The 25332-nt window shown below is 38.3% G+C and overlaps 1 long non-coding RNA gene across 3 annotated transcripts; it reads left to right on the top strand.

Annotated features, from left to right (window-relative positions):
- The first annotated feature begins 10256 nt into the window (after window positions 1-10256).
- Window positions 10257-24811, top strand: LOC117201225 (uncharacterized). 3 transcript variants are annotated; one of them, XR_007477198.1, is made up of 5 exons: window positions 10257-10604; window positions 12341-12427; window positions 14743-14902; window positions 16290-16339; window positions 23712-24811. It is a non-coding gene; the product is annotated as an uncharacterized LOC117201225 (long non-coding RNA). The 3 variants fall into 3 exon arrangements; XR_004483211.2 differs by lacking the exon at window positions 23712-24811 and having other exon boundaries at window positions 16290-17650; XR_007477197.1 differs by lacking the exons at window positions 14743-14902; window positions 23712-24811 and having other exon boundaries at window positions 16290-17650.
- Window positions 24812-25332: the final 521 nt, after the last annotated feature.

Raw genomic sequence — 25332 nt, 5'->3', positions numbered from 1 at the left:
TTTGTCTCTCCAGGTGTGACATGGCAGAAATCCTGGGACAGATTGATAGTCTTGATTTCTTTGGTTGTGGCATAAGTTTCCTGTTGCTGCTGTAACAAATTTTCATAAATCTAGTAGTTTGTAACAACACACATTTATCAGTTTTCTTCCTCTCTCCCTGTCTCTCTCTGCCATACTTCCTTTCTTCCTAAGAGATTTCACAGACAAAGTATTATAATTTAGATAGGGGCTGCAGAACAAACATTTATAGAAAGCTATATAATTTCAAAGATTTCATTGCATGCATTATCTCAACAGATCCTTACAAGTCCCCATGGAGGTGTTTACGTTAATTACCCTTATTTGCGGATGAGAAGACTAAAGCTCTACAGCCTAAGGTCACATACTCATTCCGTGAAATCACATCTCACTTCTTCCAGCTCTTATCCTCTTTGCACTAGGCCACCACATCTCCCTGGTCCCCATTCCATCCTTTATATAGTTTCCTTCTGAAATTCCCAGTATGTTGTATTATCTCTGAAAATATCTTTGGAAGTTTTTTAGTTTTTGCCTGGAAGATTAACAGGCAAAATGCACTTTCTTGAAACTACTATTGATGGCATTTCCATGACTAGGGTCATAGGTTGGTGCTATTTATTACTGAGAATGTGAGGTTTGCTTTTCCCCTTTGGCAAAAATAAATGGAACAAAAGGAAAGTGGATAATCTGGGATCTATGAGAGTTCACACTCTAAACCCTGGGAATCCACCTTCCAACCTGCAGGCTAAGTGAGAACCACTTGAACTGGACATGGGCTCCACCTGAGATTCATAGTACAATAAACACTTATCCTAATTAGCCAATAGACATGAACTCAGAGGTCAGCAGGACTTAACCACCTGTCCAGATACCATGTCTCTCTGACACCTCAGACAAGAGGCCATGGATCAATGACTAATTTTCATTGAAGCTGAATACATTATTTGGAACTACACAAATTGCATTCCATTACAATGAAAAGTCTTGAAACAGAAGCTATAAGAAAGACACTGACAAGAGAGAGGCAGTGTAGTGGAGGAGAAAGAGTACAGGTTCTGTTAGAAGTGGATGGTCCACGGCTTTTGTCCTGATTAAAGCATCCTCTGAGGCTTTGGCCACAGATTATTATTTTTGTCTGCTATTGCCAAACTTTGTGCCATTTAATTCCACCACTCTGGTTACAACTGATTATGGTGTGGAACAGTTTTCAGGCCTCCAGTGACCATGAATATGCTTGATATTATCAATAGTAATGACATGAGCTCACTGTGCAATAGACTTCCCAACAGAGACACTTCATATTAGATACTGTTTATTGGAGCATAATAATGTGAAGAGCAGTGAAGTATACAATTGGCATTTGTTCATACCAATTTCTCTCTCCTCATACCTCCAGCATCTCTATCCTCTTCCTCACATTTAGCTGATAATCACATTTCTAACTTTACTGAGAAAATGGAAGCACTCAGAAGATCTGAACAAACTGCCTCAACTTTTATATCCAGCTACCATCATCCCTACTCATAATCTCTATTTTTACTCCTACTAATCTGTAGAGATGAATTGCCCATGTTTCTCTCTATGACTAACGCTTCCTCTTGTGCAGTAGATCCTGTCTCTTTGTGCCTGTCCAAGGATATTACCCTTCTTTCTTCTGCATCAATTTCTTCTTCTATTCTGGAACATTACCATCAAGATAAAAAAACACTATTGTTTCTGCATCTTAAAAAAAATGTCCCTCTTGACTTTGTTTCTTCCTTCAGCTATTACCATCCTTGCTTCTTCTTCATAGGGCAATTTCTCAAAAATGATACATGTACTTACTGTTTCCAATCCCTCCCCTCCCGTTAATTTTTTAATGAGCTCTAATCAGATGTTCATTCTTACACTCCACCAAAACTCCTTTATAAGGTCACCAACGACTACTGTGATGCTCAGTCAATCCTGTTGTCCTGTTGACTTAACAGCAGCATTTGGTAGAGTTAATCACTCTCTCCTCCTTGAAATATTTTCTTTAGTTAGACTCCAAGATATTACACTTCTTTGATGTTCCTCCCTACCTCACAGTTCTCTCATCCTCAGTTTTCCTTGCTGGTTCTTTCTCTATTCCTGACATTGGAACAACCCAGGGCCCAGTCACTGATTCTCATCTCTTTCCTATCTACACTCAGTTGTTGATTTCAGCCAGTCTGAACACAGGTAGCAAGTCCCACCTGTGTGTTGAAGACTCTCAACCTTACATCTCTAGTCCAGACCTCTTCCTTGAACTTTAAGTTTGTATGTCCAACTGCCTACTGGCCATCTTCACATGGATAAAATGGATATCTCAAACCTAACATATCTAAAACTGAGCTCCTGATCTCCCCCAACCCCACTGGTACTCTAGATATTCTGCTCAGATGATGGAAACTCAATCTTTCCAGGTACTCAGGCCCCAAAACAAACAAAGAAACAAACAAAACACTCAGTGTCCTACTTGTCTCCTCTGTTTCTCTCACATCACATATTCTACTCAGTTCATCAGGAAATCCTAAGTCATGCCTTTAAGATAGTATATCCAGAATTTGACTCCTTCTCACCACTTTTACCATATTAACCAGGCCTGGGCCACCATTAGCTCTTGCTTTGGCTATTGTAATAGCCTCTTAATGATATTTCTGCTTCCATCTTCACCCTCCTACCATTTATTTCCAACTCAAGAGCCAGAGTGATCTTGTTACAAAATAAGTCTGATCATGTCACATTTCTGCTTTAAAAAAATTCCTTAAAGTGGCCTATTAGGCCCTTCACAATCGGGCCAATGTTAAGGCTCTAACCTTACCACACTTACCCTTACCTTAGTTACTCCACTTCAGCCACACTGGCTTTCCTCTCCTCCTTGAACATGACAAGCATGTTTTGGTCTCTGGGCCTTAGTAATTTTTGTTTTCTCTGACCAGAGGATTGACTGATTCCTTACTTCCTTTAAATACTTTCTTAAATGTCACCTTCTGAGGTTGAGGACCTCCATGAACACTGTATGTAAAATCACATTCCCAGCACGTTTCTTTCCTTCTTTGAACAATTTTTGTCCATAGCTATTATCACCTGCTAGTACAATATACGGACCATTTATGATTTTATTTATGTCTACCCTTCCAGTCCAGAATATAAATTTCTTGAAATGAGGGTTTTTTGTCATTTTTGTTTGTTGATATCTCTACAGCAGCTAAAATGGTGCCAAGCTTAATAAGCACACATACACATTAGAAATTTTCAGATTAAAGGGAATGAGTGAATAAATGAATAAAATAGACTTCTCAGAGAATATAAAGAGTACCTTCTCACAAGCACTCTTTTTATTGCTAAACAAAATAATATGGAAATTTGGTTATGATAAAGGTGACATCACAACCCACCAGAGATACATCAGAAAAATATATGAATTCATGTATATACAAGATTATTTGTTTAAGTGTAATCAAATAGCCCTACATGGCAATGAAAAGTTCTTCAGAGATGAACTCAAGCTAAAATCCCACTACTGGGCATATACCCAGAGAAAACCATAATTCAAAAAGACACATGCACCCCAATGTTCATTGCAGCACTATTTACAATAGCCTGGTCATGGAAGCAACCTAAATGTCCATCAACAGACGAATGGATAAAGAAGATGTGGTACATATATACAGTGGAATATTACTCAGCCATAAAAAGGACTGAAATTAGGTCATTTGTAGAGATGTGGATGGACCCAGAGACTGTCATACAGAGTGAAGTAAGTCAGAATGACAAATATATATTAATGCATATATGTGGAATCTAGAAAAATGGTACAGATGAACCAGTTTGCAAGGCAGAAATAGAGACACAGATGTAGAGAACAAACATATGGACACCAAGGGGGGAAAGGAGGGTTGGGATGAATTGGGAGATTGGTATTGACATATATACACTAATATGTATAAAATAGATAACTAATGAGAACCTGCTGTATAGCATGGGGAACCCCACTTCGCTGTACAGTAGAAACTAACACAACATTGTAAAACAACTCTACCCCAATTAAAAAAACTTTTTAAAATAATATGTAGAGGAAATAATAAAATTAGAAAATCACTATTTGAAAACTCTGCTAAAATAATTGATTCAGAATGAAACCATTGGATGAAAGGTTGTTGAGGGAACTTCACAATGAAGGAATTGGGAATTAACACTTGAACCCACTGGTCCAGTTTAACAACACTGAACTTGGCACAACTAACTTATAAGAAAAAAGGAAGCTAAAAATACCAGTTGAATATCACAATAAGCAAACAGATGAGTAAAGAATATGTGATAATCATATTGCCCAAACAAGAATTTTCTTGAGTTAAAAGAGGTGTTACCTAGGGTGGAAAAAAAGTATACATTAGAACAATCCCATGTAAAGTGTAGTTTTATTATTCAGAATATAAATATTCTAAGAGACAATTGACCTGTTTTTCACAAATCTATAAGAAAGGGAAAGAAAGGAGGGACTTAACAGATAAATGTAACAAATCAATATTGATTTTTGGTTTTGTGGATGTGCTTTTTGGATATGCTTTGCAAAAAAAAGTGTAAAAAGACATTATGGAGACAAAGAGAAATTTGATTATGCCCTGGGTATTTGATCATAATAAGGAACTAGTAATAATTTCATTAGGTCCTATAATGGCATTATAGTTTGTAAAATTTTGTTCATGTTTGCTAGCAATATATACTAAAAAATGTAGGAATGAAATGGAGTCCTGATTTGCTTTCCTCTACTACAGCAACACATCTTTTAAAAGAACAGGTTAATCAGTTATGGAAAATAATTGACAACTATTGAATCTGGGGAATAGATATGTAGATTTATCAAACAATTCACTCTACTTTTGTGTATTTAAATATTTTCTAACAAATCTTAAAATAACGAGTAATGTTAAACCTTGGTGCTGCTCCTACATTCTAAAAGATGATGAACCATTGATCTCTTTTGCCATGACCTCAGGAGTATATTGTACTCTTAGAAGTGATAGGACCTCAAGGGACTATTTCCTGGCACTTTTTTGGATTTCTGTATGACCTTTTCATTAACTCCCAACATAAGAAACTGAGGACCATAACTCCCTTTCAACTAGTAAGAGTCTAAATATAATACCTGAATTTGAATTCTAGTTCTATTAATACCTGTGTGAACACTGGCAATTTTCTTTAAGCTTAGGATTCCTATAATATAAAATAATAAAATGAGCATAGTATAGGAATGCTGGGAGAATTTGAAGTAATGTGTATGAAACACTCATGCAGGGCTTGGCATACATCAGGTGATCTTTCCTTGCTTCACTTCCAGCAGAGTCATGGCCAGCACATAGATTCTGCTGAGTCAAACTAGCTATTGGAAAAAGCAACATGACAAATGAATGCCCATTGATTTTGCATCACACGATCTTTATTGAAAATATATGTATCTACCCCTGCTTTTGACAATACATCCTCAAGTCCAATAAAGGTCATTGTGAGAGCAAACTTGGTTCCTATCAAATTAAAAGAAATACAACCTCTAAAAAATCAATGCTGTTTCCGAGTGGATTTAAAAAAAAAATGCATGCATGGAGGGTTCCAATATTACAGTATAGCAGAGTAAAAACATAAACAGCATAAAATATATCTCATGGGTTTTTTCTAATGCTATAAATACTATTTTCTTAATCAAACTGAAATTTAAAAATTAAAATAAAAAGAAACCAGAAAGAGCACATATTTTATTTCTATTTAAGTTTAAAATAGACCTTTTGAGGAAGTATCAACTCTACTTCTCCTAATTAATCAGAGTTTGGTTGTGCTTGCCTGATGGGTTTACTTCTCTTTTACCTGGGCACCAAAAGCTGTTTCTTTTTAACTTGGCATCAAGAAAGGTGTTGTTCTCAAACTTGGCTCTGAAACCAGCTCTTTCTAGGACACTGCATTATTTCCATAGCTGTTGTTATTGCTGAGAGTCAAACAGTCCCATTTCTTAAGAAACATCTCAGTGATACCCATTCGGATGAGGCAGATATTTATATGCAGTAGGTTTCCCCTCTTTCCCCAAGTTCCATTATAATGTCAGGGGTTATTTGTTCCCTTTTCAGGGAGAAACACTGGGCTCTTCTTAATTCTTCAGAAAGGTTTGGGCTTGTGAATTCCTCATCCTGTGTTAAATGACCATGCTCGAACACCATATGTTTAGAATAAAATTCAAACTTAGTATTCTGTAATAACCTATATACATATATATATATATGTATAACTGAATTACTTTGCTCTACACCTGAAACTAATACAACATTGTAAATCAACTATATCCCAATATAAAATGAAAATTAAATGTAAAATATTGAACAAATAAAAACCTCAAAATAAGCCCTCAAGGAGTTTGATAATCTTTCTTCTACCTCTTCTCTAGCCTCATCTTCAGCAACTCTTCTAGTGATAATCTTCATTCCAGCTTTACAGAATTATGAACTCAGAGCCTCTTTAGAAATTTTCCTTTTATGTACTAAACCTCTCCTCACTTATCTGCTCAGCTAATTTTTACTCATCCTGTGGTATACATCTCAAAAATCTCCTATTCCAGGAAGTCTTCTATATTAGTTTCCTGTGACTGCTGTAGCAAATACCACAAAGTTGGTGGCTTAAAGCAACACATTTATGGTTCTGGAGGCCTGACATCTTAAATCAATATCACTGAGCCCAAGTCCAGGTGTTAGCAAAGCCTCATTCTCCCCTGGGAGCTCTAGAGAAGAATCTGTTCCTTGTCTTTTTCAGCTTCTGGTGGCTGTCAGCATCCCTTGGCTTGTGATCAACATGGCTTCAATCTTTAAGGCCAGCATCTTCAACTGTCCTTCTCTGTCCCATCTTCACATTGCCTTTTCTTCTGTGTATCTTTGTGTCAAATCTCCCCCTCTACCTCCTTCTTATAAGGATACTTGTGATTATATTTAGGGCATGCCTGGATAATAGAGAATAATCTCTCCATCTAAAAATCCTAACTTAATTACATCTGCAAAGCCCCTTTATCCAAATAAAGTAACATTTACATGTTCCAGTGATTAGGACCTGATATATTTGGCGGGACATTATTCAGCATGACACATCATCCTTGTTCTTTTCTTCCAACTATAGCTCTGCTTTACAGGCTGGATTATGAACCCCTTATCTGAATATTGATTTAAAACCTTGTATTTAACTTTATCATGATACGTATAATGATGATGATGGCAATTTTGATGTTGATAGGTAAGAGATATCAATTGCTTATAGTATACTGGGCACTACTGTAAGAATTTCACAGATATTATATCAATCGATTCATACAACAATTTTAAAATGTAGGTGCAATGCTCGTCCCCATTTTTCAGAAGGTGTTACTCAGGTACCATGTCTAGCAAGTGGACTTTCTGAGATTTGAATCCAGGATGTTCAATTCAGAGCCTGTGTAGTGTTGCACCATGAATATCGATTCACCTGCTGTCTCCCCAATTCACTGTAAGGTCGTGGAAGCCAGCCAATATCCTCAGCTTCTAGCATACAGCTGATGTTCAGTGATGTTTGGGAAATAAGTTGATAGGCAGATTCTAAACTGGATCTTCCCTTAAATAGATATGGGGTCTCAGACATGTGTGTAAAACTTTCTGGACCTCAACTATTTAATCAGGATGTTGGACTTTGGATGACCACCATGATCCCTAATGTTTTATGAACAGATCATCTCAGACATCCATTTGAAGTCTAAAATCTATTGGATTAAGGTGACTGATTCACTTGGCCCACGTTTTTGAGAATACTCAGCTCAGGGCACTGTTAATGATTTATCACACTGGGGAAGATAACTTTTGAAGTAGAAGTCATTTTAGAATGTCCATGTTCCAAAAGCTTTGAAGGAATGCCAGAAGTATTAATAACATCTGTTTTCCCAAAATAGGCACATCACTTCTACTTCTGGTGGGAAAGACTAACCTTTTTGGATTCTCTCAAAAGACTGTGTTTTGTTCACTATTGCCTGTCATTCCTGAAGCCTAATGACACAGAGTCATTCCACCTAGGTGACCTACCCACATAATAAATGAATACTAATATCTCAATCTTGGGTTGGAGGACCCAGGTCACACATCTATATAACATTCTGCCAATGGGTTAATGAATAGTGAATCAAATAAATTCAGAAATTAACCTCAGATGTAAGAGCTGCATGCATGCACACACATTTAGTGCTTTCTACACAAGTTACTTAATAAAGCATTTCTCGAATACTAGAATGTGAACCTTCTAGACACTTATAAATATTAATTGACAATAAAGGGAAATACTGAAAAAGTTATTAAGAGCACTGTATAGTGCTGACTTGGTCTTCGAGAGCCCTCAGAAACCCTCTTCTGTTGGAATAATAATCATGGAAATATGAACCAAATAAAAGACTTTAAGCTACACTCTGAATGACGTTGCATATGATTAACTTTCATTATCATTAATGTGTATTATGGTCATATCCCCAATGACATGTGGCTGGGAGAAGAGCTCCTTTAGTGACAAAACTGTTATCTTATTGCTGTTGTTGCTATTTCAGTTTGGGTTCCTGGTACGAGGTGATGATTGCACAGCTTGAAAGCTGCTTCCTTTAGTGGAAACAGCATAGGCTTTGGAGCCAGACAAGTCTGGATTCAAATTCCAGACACTGCTGGTGAGTTGTGTGGCTATGGGCAGACTGCCTGACCTCTCTTCCTGAAAAATAAGGTTTAATGGAGAAAGAGGTAGAAAGATGAGTTGAGGGAGAGTCTATATGACCATTCCCACGCTGAGTTTCTCTGTCTCCTGAGGGAGAAATGCTTTGGCAAAACTCCCTTCTGAAACCCACACAGAAAGTCGCTTTCTATATGGATGCCTTAGGCTTTGGTTCCAAGTCTGTATCTGTACTTCCTAAATCTTATTTTTTGTTACATCTTTGTTGAGATAGAAACCATATACCAAAGTTTACTTTTTTATAGTGTACAATGAATGATTTTTAATATATTCACAAAGCTGTGCATTGATCACCACTAATTCCATCATATTTTCATTATCTCCCCAAAGAAACTCCATACCCCCTAGCAGTCACTCTCTATTCCTCCCTCCCTCATTCCCTGGCAACAACCAAGCTATTTTCCATCTCTATCAATTTGCTTCTCCTGGACATTTTATATAAATGGAGTTATACAATAAGTGGTCTTTTGCATCTGGCTTTTTAAAATTAGAATAATGTTTTCAAGGCTCATCCAGGTTGTACCATGTATTTTATGCTCAAATAATATTCTACAGTATGGATATATGATACATCAGTTAATGGACATTTGAGGAATTTCTACTGTTTGGCTATTATACATAATCTTGCTACGAACATTTCTGTACACATGCTTTTTACAGACATATACTTTCAATTATCCTGAATATACATAGGAGTGGAACTGCTGGGTCATAAGGTGTGATAGTAAGAAAAATTGTCCTACAAAATGTACATATTCTAATTCTTGGAACTTGTGAATAAGTTATGTTCCATGGCAAAGGGAATTTAAGTTTGCGGATGGAATTAAGTTTGCTAATCTGCTGAGTTTAACATAAGGAGATTATCCTGATTAATAGAGAGGGACCAATGTCATTGCAAGGATCCTTAAAAGTGGAAGGGGGAGGCAAAGGCAGAATTTCTGAGGGAGATGTGACTATGGAAGGATGGTCAAAGTGATGCAGGTTTGCTGCATTTGAAGATGGAGGAAAGAGGCCACAATCCAAACAATGGAGGCCACCTCTAGAAGCATGAGAAAAGGAAATGGTTTCTCCTTTAGAGCCTCCAGAAGGAATACATCCCCACCGACACCTTGATTTTAACCTAGGGAGACTGTTGTCAGAGTGTCAACATCTCAAACCTTACGATAATAAATGTGCGCTGTCTTAGATGACTGAGTTTTACATATTTTGAACACCAACTCATATTAACACCAACTGGTAGTGCCACTGGGACAGCTGTGATGTCAAATGATTGTGGCTTTGAGTCAGGTCAATAAACGATGAGTTCTGAGAATGGAGATCTTCAGTGAGCTTTCAGAAAGATCAAATAATGCAATTATCCAGGGAAGGGCTTTTAGGATGGTCCAAACCTGTTTTTCCCGCTCCTGTGACTTACAAGTTGCTGGCATAGCTAGCTAGCATAGTTGCAAGGCTGTTGGCTTTCAAGAGCTGGAAGAAGGTGATGGTGTTAGGGTGATTTAAAATGCCAGAGGCTCTCTGTTCTTATTTGATTCAACCATTTTTCCTGAATAAACATTCCTTTGATGGTTAAAAGCCCAAGTTCTGAAAAAGTAGCTTTGACAATTTTTTCCAGTGTTCTCATTACTTTGTAGAGGAGTGGATTTTCAGAGGCCCTTCCCCTACCATTCTGGAAGTAGACCCCCCTTCTTCTGGATTTCTACTCTGGAGAGCTGGGCAGATTGAGAATGGGACTCAAGTCAAGCACTTTCAAGCTTATATTCTTCTCAAGATGAATCTGAGTTGCCTACTCTCCACCCCCTACTTCCAGGAGTCCCATCCAGGTTGTATTTATTCCTCTGGATCTTCCTGCTGTACCATTCTGTCCTTCCTGAGTCTATAGCATAAATGGTTTAACTGCCTACTATGAAGCTCCTTCCCTGACCTCACTGGCCTTTGAGGATGATGGGGCCTTGGGAGGGTGAAGGACTAGCTCTTTTTGAAGGAGTCCTTATAAGTCTATGATCTCTAGATTTACTTGGGGTCTAAGAGTTACAGGAAATCCTTCTCTGCTAGTTCCCACTCCATGTCTGTTAAGCTGCTACTCCTGACCTCTGATGCTCTTTTACTCTGCACTATGCTCTGAGAGCCAGAAAAATAGACTCTAGTCTTGGATCTGATATCTGTTGGCTTCTTCTCTTAGACACATTATCATACTTTGCAGGAACTGATAGACAAATGGTGATAAAACAGCAATGTCACAAGACCGTTTGGACATCACAAATGATAATTTATTGGAAAGTACCTTCTGCAGTCTCTATCTCATTTGGATAACTTATCTTAGGCTGTAGGAATCCACACTCTTCAATTTTCATTTTGCTTGAACTTGTTTTTCTCCAACTGTTGCTCTTGAGTTCTCTCTAAAGATCCTTATCAGTGTTAAAAAAATATTTTTGTGATCAGTTTGAAGATACTTTTCAAAATTAATTTTAGTCTATTTTAGATTGTTTGGAGGACCACCTCATAATTACATACTCTAGGCAAAAGTTTTTTCCTCATGTTTATTTATTTTTTATTGTATTGTCATCAGTTAGCATTACCTTCATTGTGGAAAAAGAAGCAAAGTAGAATTTAACATGAAAATGATGCATGTATTTCAAATAGAAACTAAATGACATCACAAGTCATAATAAATTGAATAGAGGCATAAGTTGGAAGAACTGAATTATTAAATTACACAAAATTAATAAAAATAGAACACACACATGCACACAGACTTTGCCCAAGCAGCTATTACAATACTCACATTTCAAATAGCACTTTTGGTTTCAGCAAAATTATATCAACTGACATGTAAATCTGATGTTGATTCCTTGGAATATAATGGTTCTACAGTTTTGTTTGTGATAACTTGGTGAATATTTTCAGGTTTTATACCAGGGTAAGAGCTATAAGCATAAGGTGATTATAATGAGTTTATATGTACACCTATATAAGTTATATTGTAATAAAATTATGCAGACAGCACTAGGGGGTCCATGAAAATGTTTTATTTGCAGATGGAATGTATACATTGCTCAAGTATGAAAGGGACTGCTCTGCATACAGAAACCAGGCAAAGCTCTCAGGGAGCCTTCAGTTTATACGCAGGCTGAAGGCATGTCTTTAGGCCACAATGACAAAATAAAGAGACAAGAGAAACTTTCTCACGTAAAGGACAGAAAGTTGTACATCACCAAAAGACACAGAAAAGTCTTGTGCAGAAACTAATTTAAAATAATGAAGAGAGTTTTCTTTACTGGAAAGGGAATAAGTAAACTATGAGAACGTTTTGGGAGCCCATTTTTAAGAACGTAGGCCTGTGAGAAAGAAGGTCTGATTTAAAGTTCTGTTTCTACCCCATATCTTTCAAGATGTCCCATTGGCTGCAAAGCTTAATGTTCCTAAGTCTCAGTTTCTTCAACTTTAAAATACCTCCTTCATAGATTTGTTATGTGGGTCAAATAATATTGTAGAAGTTGAAAGTACTTTGTCAGACACAAAATCCTGATGGTGATGCTACTCTGTTTCATTTTGTTAGATGTTCATAAAGGGTCCCTGGAAATTGTTCTAATTCTTTGCAGTTGAACATCTCAGCAAGAAGATAAAAAGCCCTTGAATGCTCAAGGTCAGTGAAATAAACAATTCCTGCATCTAATCTAGGCTGAGATCTCAGCAAATGCACAGTTGATGTATTCTACAACACCTTAGGGAGATGGGTTTAGACCAGATCTCTAACTGACAGAAAATTTCGACATTTTCAATAGATTTTGATTGTGTTAATCACAAAGTTTCTTCTATAGATAAAATGAAAAGAAAAATACCTCACCTTTCTCATATCTGTGCACACATATATTCCTACACAATTCACCCACAGAAACATCCAGGCCCATCCATGTATTTGTGTTTCTGTAGAGACACACACGATAGTGTGCTTACACATGCATGAACCACCTGCATACACATGCCCTACTCACTCTTGAATGGACCCAATTCCCATTGACCATAGTAGCCCATAGTCTATCATAGTTAGTTTCCAGCCTGCTTTATGAGGACAGGGCAAAAATGTCCTGGTCTTTCCTCTCACAGCATTTATCTCAACCAGGGATTCCCCAACATCCGATTCTTTAGATCATTCTTAGAAGGCATTTTGGGAGCCACAAAAACAGGTTTGAAAGTCAGTCATGCTTAGATTTGAATTATGACCTTGGACAAGTGACAATCTTTTTGAGCCTCGTTTCATTGATTGTAACTTGGTGGTAGTGAACACTGCCTCATGGACACGAAGGCATTAGAGGCAATGATATGAGTTTCCTCTATGCTCTTCTGGTTCTATTTGAAGGTGCTTTTCTTCAGAATGATACATATATGTGGATAGTAAGAACCACAGAAATTTTAGATGAAGTCAGGCAGGAGACGTTCTCATCCAAAATGGCCCCAGCGTCCTTAAAGGGTGAAACTCATGCATCTCCTTAATGTTCATTTGTTACCAGCTTGGATCCCCTTCCTGCACATCTTCTCAGTTCTTACCTCTTTAGTATTAACTTTCCTTTGCTTGCTCAGATTTGCTACTTGCTTCTGATTTTCCATGGCCTTGTTGGACATGGATTTACCTCAAGGCATCCTCTCAGCTTCTGACTCCATCATAATAGCTATGGTCTCACCACGTTGCTCAGTTCCACATTTGTAAGAGAAGAATTTGATGTCAAGACATCTTTTTCACACCAGGCCATACAAATTTAACTTTGGAGTCCCGCAGACCTGAGATAAAAATCTAGCTCCAACTTTTATTAACTCTGTGACCTTAAGCAAGTTGTTAAACTTTCAGAATCTCAATTTTCCCATAGTCATATGGAGAAAATTATGGTTCTTACATCCATTGAATTGTTGTGAGGACTAAATCCAATAATGTATGGTAAATGCTTAGTATAGTACATGGTATATATTGAACCATAAAGAAATGCTATTCTTTAGTGTCAGTTCTGGTCATAGACCAGAGGTCAACCTGAGAATAGGCTGACTTTTTGCCAAGTTCCCACCCTTGGTGTATTAGTCACAGCCACTGGACAACAGAGACCATAGGTTGTTCCCTTAGACAAGAGTGTCAGCAGGACAGGTTTTCTGTAGCCACATCTACTCAAAAGATTATGGGATGCAGTTTCCTTTAATTCTATATAAAGTTAGAAAATATGCAATAAAATCAAGCTGTGTATGTATGACTGTAAAATAACTTTGGGGAAAAATCCATTAGTTTTCAGAAAGTTAAAACTTCTTCATCTTCACATATTCACTGCCAATATAATAAAAAGGGTCATCTGAGAAATCTTAAGAAGGAGATATTCTCAAGGTGTTTTGATGAATCCTCCAACCAAACCTGGGGACTGGGTAGGAGAGGGTGAGACTTCCTGGAGGTGATCCCATAAGCTTTGAAGGAAGACTATGAGTTACACACGTTAGGAAGCATGAGCATGGGGACAGTGGTACTTTCCAGGGAGAAGATGCCATGTTCCTGTATTATACGCACCCGTATTACTGGCAGATGCACACCTACATGTTCAAAATGGGCATCCCCATCCCACAACCCCCTTTTCCTCAAAAAAGTGAATGACACACTAGCGATTTTAGTTTCTCAATACATATATCTTCCCTAACAAGTAGTTTACATTCAGAATGAGGGCAATCTGGGTGCATTAACAATTACTACTTCAAAGAGTTTACTAAAGTACTTGCCAAGTGTCCAACCCGTGGGTTGGACCAATCCTTACCTGTTATTCTATAGATTCTACAAAAGGAAACTTCCAGAAAAGTTCTTGATCTTGAGCAGTGACCACAGGAACCCAGACTGCTTCAAATTGTCCTGAATTATTTCTGGGCTCTTCAGTGGAGAGTCAGACAAAGGCTCAGAAAACCCTGATTTCCATGGTGTTCCCCTCACTCTTCCAGGCACCGAGGTCCCCTCTGGGACTGCTTCAGACCTGAGGATGCCAAGTCTGTGTAGCCCACGGCAGGTGGAGGAAGGCCTCCAGGATCTGGGGTTTATGGTGTAACAAGGGTACCAGAGCAGCTGTGCTTGGCTCTCAGTAGGAACTTACTTGTCAAACAGGTATGCTTTTATTCTTTGAAAAAGTGAAAATTGAAAGATACAGAAGCAAAAAGAGAACAATTTAACAACCATCTGCATACCTGCTGTTTGCAATTAACAAGTATTAATACTTTATAATATTTGTTTCACAAATTGTCATTAATACAATAATTTCACTGTCAAGTTGAAGCTCACTGCTTCGTCCCATTCCAGACCACCCACTCCTTCCCAAGAGATAACTATTAGGATGAAGTTGACGTATAACTTACCAACCAAATATTTGTACCTTGAATACATAAACCATACGCTGAAGTTTAAAATTTTTTTTACAAATATTATCATACAATATTCAGCTTTCTGTAATTAGCTTAGATTTCATTCAACATGATGTGTTTTTTTTAAAGGTCTGTGTTGGTCCACTTAAATCTAGTTCATTTGTTTAAATTGCTGAATTGTATTCCATGGATAGATGTATAAGTTGGGTTTTTAGATTTTACCTACAACATCTCTCTTACAAGTATCGAGGCATCACATTACAGAAACCTGTGTAGATTCAGATTTAGGAATAGATAGCCAACGTGTGGCCCTAAGAAATCCATGGTTATCTCTAAATGAAGGCTATTTACTTATTTATTTTTCCTTTCTGGGTTAAATTTACCATTCAATTTTTTCTTAGGATGAATCTTTATTTTACTCACAGTGTTGCATGTTGACTTTTATAAGGCCATGGAACAACTTCCTTGATATTTTTATATATGTCTGAACCCCAGGGAATGTTATAGATGCAGATTTCCATAGTCTGTCCCTTCAATTTACCAAACATTTTCATATATGCCAAAAATCAGCAGCAGAGTTGAGCAGAATACCCAAATTCACCAATAATGCTTCAGACCTGCCACATTTTTCATTATCCACTTAATTATTCTCTGTCTCCTACAGGAGTTTCCATGTACAAAATTGCTTTTCTCAAACACTCAATATCTCTTTCCTTTCTAGAAATGAGGATCGCATAACTGATCATGTACTATTTTTGCCTTGGCCACTAGGAAACTCAGAACCAAATTTGTTGCTGAGATAGAATCGTGGCCTTTCCTTGGTGTTGAAGGTTTACTTCAGCTTCATTTAGCTATTTCACAACATATTCCAACATGAAACAACTTATGTGTAAAAAAAGACCATAATTTATGTGACCATGCAATTACTGTACAAACTGGACACTTTTAAAAATGAAAGGCAACAAAAAAGTAGCTAATATTGTATACCTTTTTGAGTTATCATGCTTTACATAGAGTGATATGTAAATGAACTTTCTATAGCTCCATGAGACAAATATTCATATTCAGATGTAGTCTAATTTAAATGACTTCCAACTTTTGAGAAAGATACTGATGCTTTTTTTTTTTTTCAGGGTTTGGGTCTTTGGGCTGTGACATCACTGTAACCCCTTCCTGACTCACAGTAAGCACTATATATGATTTTACCATTTTTTCCTATCCTAGGATATAGTTTTATTCTAATGGACTGAAGGTAATAACAACAACCACCAAAAAAACCCGAACATCATCATCACCATCAACTAGGAAAACAATAACAAAGTGTCTTTAGTAATATTTTCAAAACTGGTCTTATAATATGAAGACCTCTTATCATTTATTCAAGGCTTAATATGTCAGACAAATTGCTAAATACTTTGCCTATATATCTTACACATTTTACTCTTCAACACAGGTCTCTGATATAGATACTATTCCCTAGTTACACAGAGGTAGAATCTTGGGCTGAGAAAGGAAAAGTGATTTTCCAGAGTCACATAGCATCTGCATGGCTGAATGGGAGTTTATCACCTGGTCATTTTCTTCCAGAGCCAGTGTTGGTAACTACTAAACTCTCTTATATCAGTAATGTAAACAACTTTTTCTAAACCAGTGATATTTCTTATCAGCATGACCATTGACTGAATCATTGAGTTGGGAAGGGAATTGTATTTTTTCAGCAATTATTAATTTAGGAATTGTAATTTGTAAAGAGGCTTGTTCAGGTCAGAGACATGATTAACAAAAATTTACCAGTTTTTATCTGCCAGTGATTACAAGTCCTCCTCGTGTGGAAGTTCCTCTCCTTTGTCAGGCCAAGAGAGGAAGGATATTTGGCTGTGTGTGGTGAAGACTCTCAGATGGCAGGGGTAGGAAAGGTGATTTTTTTCTGCTATGGGAGAAAACTTGTCTCAGCCTACTGAGGCTGTTAGGTTCTTTAGGAGGTCAAGGCCATAGAGGGCTCAGCTCCTTCCAATGGTTAGGAGTCAGGTTTATATATACCAGGAAGACAGGGTCTGATCAAATGCATCTTCCTCTACTTTCTTCTCCCTGCTCCTTTCCCCACCCCACCCCTTAACCCCATCTCTTTCCTCCAGGATCACTCTAAGTTGTGTCACTCCCAAGAGAAGTTGCTAAGATGGCTTTTGTTCCAAGTGGCATAAGCTGAATTTCTCCCAGCGTCAGGCAGCCCCTCACCCAAGACAAACTGTGCCACCCATCATGTGCCTTTGGTACTTTTTGAATGATTCAGCTTCATAGGTTGAATTCAGCCCTGTCTGTGGTTCTCAAAGGAACCTCGGTATTCAACAGCCTGTTTTGAACCATCCTTCTTCTGCCTGCCCTACTGTCTGTTCTCTGATTATCTCTTTGGTACATGTCCTTGGCCTTATAATATTTGGTATTCAAATTTTGTTCTTCTTAAAATGTTTAAATAAAAAAAATATGATTGCTTTTACATTTAAAGTTTTTTTACTTTTTTTAAAATTAAATTTTGTTCTTATTTCTTCCATGATGTTTGCCTTTGTCTCTCTCTGTCCTGATTTTGGCTTGGCTCTTCTGGACAAGATTTACTTGAATAGACCTACTGGTGACATCCCCTCTATTTGGCAAGCTCAGAGCTGACCCCTCTTTGGATTCTGTTCTTGGAGGCATTTCTCTTTTGCTTATTTTCTAGGATGGTCCTAGGTAATCTAGATAATAAGAGGGGGTTGTCATAACGTGTAAAAACAGAACCTTCACAATTCAGTTTACTATCAATAAGAATTTTTAAAAATGGACATCATTCACAGAGCTGAACAAAGAGCGAAACGTACAGTCAACAGGTTATCTAGATGACAAAGACTATCCTAGAATAATTCCTGGTTTGCTATAACCAAAAACTCATTTATACAGAGCAAAATAATCAAGGCAAAGGAAAACAGTGAGAACCAATAAAATCTTTCAATTGTACAACAATTCTGCCTTCTATTTACCCTCCAAAGAGCCCATTGTTTTAGCATAGCTTTTGTTCAGAGTTGTATTTCATTTGGCAGTCCTGCATGCAAAAACAGTAATGGACACACATACATTTTTTTAATGACATAATTGTTTTTTCTCCAGAGAAATGTCTCCTTTGATGTCCAGGGAGAAAAGAGGCAAATGTTCCTTTGAACTAGTTTCTTTGTTCAGCAGACTATTGTGCTAGTTATACTGCACGCATGGAATTCTGGAGGGAGCACGAGGTAACACATGAGAGCCTGGGTGCTGGAGTCAGCCTCCTGGGTTTGAAGTCTGGCTGTGCAACGTTCCAGCTGCATGTTTCCTAAGCTACTTCAGCAACGTTCTCCTCACCAATACTATGAGGAACTTTATAAATACTTTATAAGATACTAGGAACTACCTCAGAGGGTTTTGTGAAGATGGGATGCAATTCTTCAGATCGAGAGCTTAGAATAGTGCTGCAAAACAGCAGTTCTCAATCTATTTTAGTCATTCTTAGTTTGTAAGAAAGCGAACAACTTTTACAAAGTGTGACAGGACGATCACTGGCTCTAGAGTCACACAATCCTGTGCCATTAGGTAGCTGTGTGATTCCTGTCCAGTCAGTCCTTGGAATGTTAGTTCCTCCATCTCTAAAATGTGGATAATCATACATAGTCCTAAAGGTTCTTCAAAGAGTTCATGTATGTGAAGCTTCAGGCACAAGATAGATGTCCAATAAATCTCAGTTCCTCTTCACTGGAAAAGCAGTGGAACAAATGGAAGAGGGAGAAAATGGGGGTATGAATAGGAAATGCTTTTATAGGTTGCTCTGCACATTATGGATCAGTGGAGGAGTGGCTGGGAGCCAACTCGCAATGTAGGACTTCCTTCTTTGCTTGACGATGCTCTTCTTTCTCTGTCGTACCTCTGGATGTCCCTAAGCCAGCCACTCTCCTGGGAGTGAGACAGGGAATAAGAACCAGTGGGTCTTCTTCCCTAATCTTCAGGACCCTCAGAACTCTGCCCATACAACCCCCAAGGGTTGGGGGTTGGTATCCTTGCACGAGTGTGTGTGTGTTTGCTTCTTTGCTCGTGGGTATGTCCCTGTGAGATGGTGTCCACCATCAAGGTTACCATCTCACCCTCTACAGTCAGACAGATCTGGATTGAAGTTCCTGCCTGGACACCTTGATGTGTGGCCTAGAGGAAGTTACTTAACTGCAACTAAAAACTAGAAATGACGGTAGCACCCTTCACAGAGGATTAAGGTGAGAGACAAACTGAGACAAAGGACTGAAAATCATAATGGTTGGTGTGCAGTACATGCTAGAGCAAAGCTGACTACATTGATTACGACAATCATCATTAATCTCTCTGTCGATGAGCAGATACAGGGCTGTGGCTGTGAGGCTCACATGGTGGTGTGGGAAGAAATCACATGGGTGCCTTCCTCTCTTTTTCTAAGAAACCAGGAAGAGGATTTGCAAGCCCTTCTTTCCTTACCCTGTATGAAGGCATCCTAGGGCATTACCCACACTGAGTGATTGCATTAGCACAGAGCCATTCTCCTGGGCATTAGCCATGAGCTCACACTAACATACCAGGCAGTGGGATGTCATGGACAGAGTAAGAAAGACCTGGTCCCATTCCCAGCTTATCCCTTACTATCTGTGGAACTTTGGACCAATTACTCTCTCTCTGTGAATCCCCGTTTTCTTATCTGTAGAATAGATAATATTTATCTGTGAAGCTTAATCATAGATAAATATGACTGCATTTCTAGAACCAAAGACAGAGACCAGTGTTCATTTCAATCATATAACAAATATGTATTATGTTCCTACTCTGTGCCAGACATTGCACTAGGCTCTTTGGGTGACAACAGGGAAGTTGTCCCCTGCTCTCTTGGAATTTGGAATTACTGGAATCTAATAAATGTGTTCAGAGAATATGAAAATTTTCCCTTCTCCTTTCATCACTTTGTATGGGAATGCTTTATAATTTTGGTGACTTTGCCCTCTTAATTTCTGTACTCTGCCCCACAGGTGAATTTCAAGTTCAGTGTGCCTTAGGCAAGTCAATTATTTTAAAGCCAGGAAGTTGACAAAGGTAGTTTCGAGCTTGAGGGAGTTCGAAGGTGGGAGGGAGCACAGAGAGCATTGCAGAGGGTTCTTTTAAGGGAAGACTTGGGGAACTGCCATATTCCTAATAAGAATGAATTTGCCTTTATTTAAAGAAGGAAATGACACTTTCCCACACAAAGGAGAAAGGAAAGGCTGTCTCCTCTGGCTTTGGTCACCAGTTCTGCCTCTCTGGCTGGGGGATTGCTACAGTGAGGAACGAAAGTGACAAATGCGGGCTTAGCCTTAGATAACTTCCCAGAGAAGTGAAAACAGAAGATAGAAAAGTGCCTGCTACTGGAAGGAATGAACTAGAACGCAAAAAAGGGCATTGCACCATAGCATTGCACATGCCGCGTGCGTTATGGGTCTGAAGGTTAGAGACAGGAGCTGTACTAGTACTGCTTATACTTACATCCTGGACACGGCAGAGATGGCTGGAGTTCAGTACCTCTCTCTCTGCCCCTCTGTGTTTCCCAGCATCCCCTGCAGTTAGATTGGGGTGCATGTGACTGAGCTCTAGTCAATGGGGTTTGAACAGAGCAACTAATTCGATTCCTTGAGCACCTTCTCAGGTGCCAGCTCCTTTTCTCTGTTTTGGGAATTCAGCAGGAAACACAACCAACAGACATTTCTGCCCTCATGGTGCTTATATATTCTGGGAGGGTGGAACAGACAATGGACGTGGGGAATAAGTAAAATGTATAGCAAAATACATGAAAAAATAAAATATATAAAATGCATTCATATATAATTTATAAAATATACATAAAAATACAAATGTTTACATATAATTTCCTAAATAAAAATAAAACTGTACATATGTGTATATATATATATATATATGATATATATGTGTGTGTGGTGTGTGTGCATATATGTTATAAAATATAGAGACAGAGATAACTGCTAAGCCAAAAATAAATTAGGTAAGGAGGATCAGAAGTACCAGGAGAAAAACTGTAATGAGGGTGTCCATTGGGCTTCCCTGGTGGCACAGTGGTTGGGAGTCCGCCTGCCGTTGCAGGGGACGCGGGTTGGTGCCCCGGTCCGGGAGGATCCCACATGCCGCGGAGCGGCTGGGCCCGTGAGCCATGGCTGCTGAGCCTGCGCGTCTGGAGCCTGTGCTCTGCAACGGGAGAGGCCACAACAGTGAGAGGCCTGTGTACCGCAAAAAAAAAAAGAAAAAAAAGAGGGTGTCCATAGAGGCCTCGTAGAGAAAGTGAAATCTGAGGAAAGAGCTGAAGGAAGAGCATGCAGATATCTCAGGAAGGAACATTCCATGGTTTTCATGGACTGCAAGGAGGCCAGTGGCTGGAGTAGAGGGTATAATATAACAAAAGAAGAGACCAGAGAGGGGACAGAAGTTTGTGTCATCTGTGGTCTACAAGGCCACTTTACGGCTGTTGGCTTGTAGTTTGAGGGAAACAGGGAAGCCAGCACAGGAGGAGTCAGATGTGACATATTTCATATAACCTGAGAATCTCTCGAGTTGCTGTTCTGAGGATACACTGAAAGAGATGTGGGGAGCAGTGGCAGGGACAGAAGCAGAAAGACCAGTGTGGAGGCTTTTCCAATGTTTCAGTTAAGAGATAAGGCTGACTTGGGCCAGGAGGTGAGAGTGGAAGTGGGAGATATGATCAGATTTGGATATATTTAAAGGTAAAGCCAACAGGATTTGCTGATGAACAAAATCTGGGGAGTGAGAACAAGAGAGGATCAAGAGTGACTCCAAAGGTTTTGCCTGAGCGGTGGAAGAATGGAGTTGCTATCAGTGAGATGGGGAAGGTTACTGGAGGAGTTGGCTTGGAGGGATATCAAAAGCTCAAGTTCAAGATGTCCAGTAGATCAGTTTGGGGAGGAGGTCCAGGTGGAAGATGCATACTTAGTAGTCATCAGTGATAGAAGTCATCAAATATTTCACATTATACTTGAAGCCGTAAGACTGAATGGGATGACTTTTCTTTTTGTTTCTTTTTATTTTTTTAAATGGAGTTTAACTTATATGTTGTGTTAATTACTGATGTATAGCAAAATGATTTACTTATATATACATGTATACATGTATTTGTATGTGTGTATATGTGTGTATATATATATATATATATATATATATATATATATATATATATATATATACACATTCTTTTCTATATGTTATTTTCCATCATGGTTTATCATAGGATATTGAATATGGTTCCCTGTGCTATACAGTAGGACCTAATTGTTTATCCATTCTGTATATAAAAGTTTATATCTGCTAACCTCAACCTCCCACTCCATCCCTCTCCCAGCCCCCTCCCCCTTGGCAACCACCAGTCTGTTCTCTATGTCCATGATTCTGTTTCTGTTTCATAGATATGTTCATTTGTGTCATATTTTAGATTCCACATATAAGTGATATCATATGGTATTTGTCTTTCTCTTTCTGACTTACTTCATTTAGTATGATAATCTCTAGTTGCATCCATTTTGCTGCAGATGGCATTATTTCATTCTTTTTTATAGCTGTGTAGTATTCCATTGCATATATGTACCATATCTTCTTTATCCATTCATCTGTCAATGGACATTTAGGTTGTTTCCATCTTTTGGCTATTATGAATAGTGCTGCTATGAACATAGGGGTATGTGTATCTTTTTGAATTATAATTTTGTCTGGCTATATGCCCAGGAGTGGGATTCCTGGATCATATGGTAACTCTATTTTTAGTTTTCTGTGGAACCTCCATACTGTTCTCCACAGTAGTTGCACCAACTTACATTCCCACCAACAGTGTAGAACGGTTCCCTTTTCTCTATACCCTCTCTAGCATTTGTTATTTGTAGACTTTTTAATGATGGCCATCCTGACTGGTGTGAAGTGATACCCCATTGTAGTTTTGATTTGCATTTCTCTAATAATTAGTGATGTTGAGATCTTTTCATGTGCCTATTGGCTATCTGTAATTTTTCTTTGAAAAAATGTCTATTTAGGTCTTCTGCCCATTTTTCGATTGGGTTGTTTGATTTTTTGGTGTTGAGTTGTATGAGCTGTTTGTATATTTTGGAAGGTAGGTCCTTGTCAGTCACATCGTTTGCACATATTTTCTCCCATTCTGTAAGTTGTCTTTTCATTTTGTTTATGGTTTCTTTTACTATGCAAAAGCTTGCATGTTTGATTAGGTCCCATTTGTTTATTTATTTATTTATTTAGTTGTGGAGCACAGGCTACGGACGGGCAGGCTCAGCGGCCATGTCTCACGAGCCCAGCCACTCCGCGGCATGTGGGATCTTCCCGGACCGGGGCACGAACCCGTGTCCCCTGCATCGGCAGGCAGACTCTCAACCACTGCGCCACCAGGGAAGCCCCCATTTGTTTATTTTTGTTTTTGTTTCTATTGCCTTGGGAGACTGAACTAAGGAGATCAATTTTCTTATCTTTTTTCATTCAAGGTGGTTGAATCACAGGTGCAGTGGAAGAAAGGGAATGAGTCAGCTTGAAGAACAGGAACTGGTGAATGGAGAATGGTTTTACAGGGAGCCCACCTCCTAGGGAAAATTTTCTGGACTTCCCAGCAGAACCCACAGAGCATAAAACAAACACACACAAACCAAATACCAAAACACTTTACGGGAATTTTACTAAGGTGAAAAAAATAAGCTAAATTATTTACTACATTATTTGGTAACCACAGGTGGAAGGCACCCCTTACTGCCGTGATATTGGCATGCGTAAAAGAAGGTATGCATGTTCTGATGAGTCATCCGCTTATCCCAGTCATAGGTCATTGGGGAACTCTGGGGTCATTCTAATGCCAGTCTTAGTTCTGAGGTCATTTCAGTAAAATAAAACAGAATTACTTGTCCACTAAAAGCTGAATAATACTTGACTGGTTAACACAGAAATCACATAATTAAATGCGTGCATAGGCCAGGCAGGAACTATAAATACATTTAAATGGCCAGGTGTGTAGACAGGAGTGGTGGGGGTCATAACATTGTGGCGATAACAGTGAACATTCAGTTGAGTGTTAACATGCAGAAATAGAGGCCTGATTTTCTGCAAATTTTCAAAAGTCTAGGAATCTGGATTTTATGTAGAAATGATTTCAATATAGTTTATTTTACTAAACGTTGTGTACATGAAGACAAAGCTTATCTTCTGTCTAGTTGTAGCTGATTGAACACAAATTTTCTACCACTCTTGGCCCATTTTTGCACAACCATTTACTAAGAAACTACTATGTTTTTGGTGGATACAAGTGAACCAGAACTGCATGTGGAAAGATTAAGTTCAACCTAGTGGGGAGGTAGACAGATCAATATGGGGTACGATGTTTTGAGTGTGTAAAAGATGAGTCTTAGGCAACATGGGAAGAAAAATTATCTCTGCAGGGACAAGCAACTGGAGACTTCATGGGGGAAGTGGGACTTGAGTTAAACCAAACTTGAGGGATGAAAGAACGTCAAGGTGTTAGAAGTTTGCCAAACTGTTGCATTTGGTTAATTTATTCTTAATGACTAAACTGTACTGTATTGTTAATGAGATTGTACTGCTTATCTGTCATTTTTCATTAAGATCTATGATCCATTTCAGCCACTCATTACAACTTTTTAAAAACAGTTTTATTGAATTATCATTTACATAGTATACAATTTACCTATTTAAAGTAGATCATTCAACATGTGTTAGTATATACATAGCGCTCTGCAACCATTAGCACAATCTAATTTTGGAACGTTTTTGTCCCTTCTAAAACACATTCCACACTCATTTACAGTCATTTCCCATTCCCTCCTCCTCAGCCCTAGGCAACCATTCATCTACTTTCTGTCTTTATAGATTTGGGCATTTTGTAGAAGTGGAATATTCCAATATGTGGTATTTTGTGACTGCTTTCACTTAGCATAATTATTTCAAGATTCACTAACATAATTTTTTCAAGGTTCATCTATGTTATAGCATGTATTAGTGTGTTATTTCTTGTTATTGCCAAATAATATTTCACTAAATGAATATACCACATTTTATGTACCTATTCATCAGTTGATGGACATTTGGCTTGTTTTCTAC

Source organism: Orcinus orca, chromosome 4 (assembly GCF_937001465.1).
Source record: "Orcinus orca chromosome 4, mOrcOrc1.1, whole genome shotgun sequence".
Taxonomy (NCBI): domain Eukaryota; kingdom Metazoa; phylum Chordata; class Mammalia; order Artiodactyla; family Delphinidae; genus Orcinus; species Orcinus orca.
The sequence above is the reverse complement of the archived record's forward strand: the minus strand, read 5'-3'. Positions and strand labels throughout refer to the sequence as shown.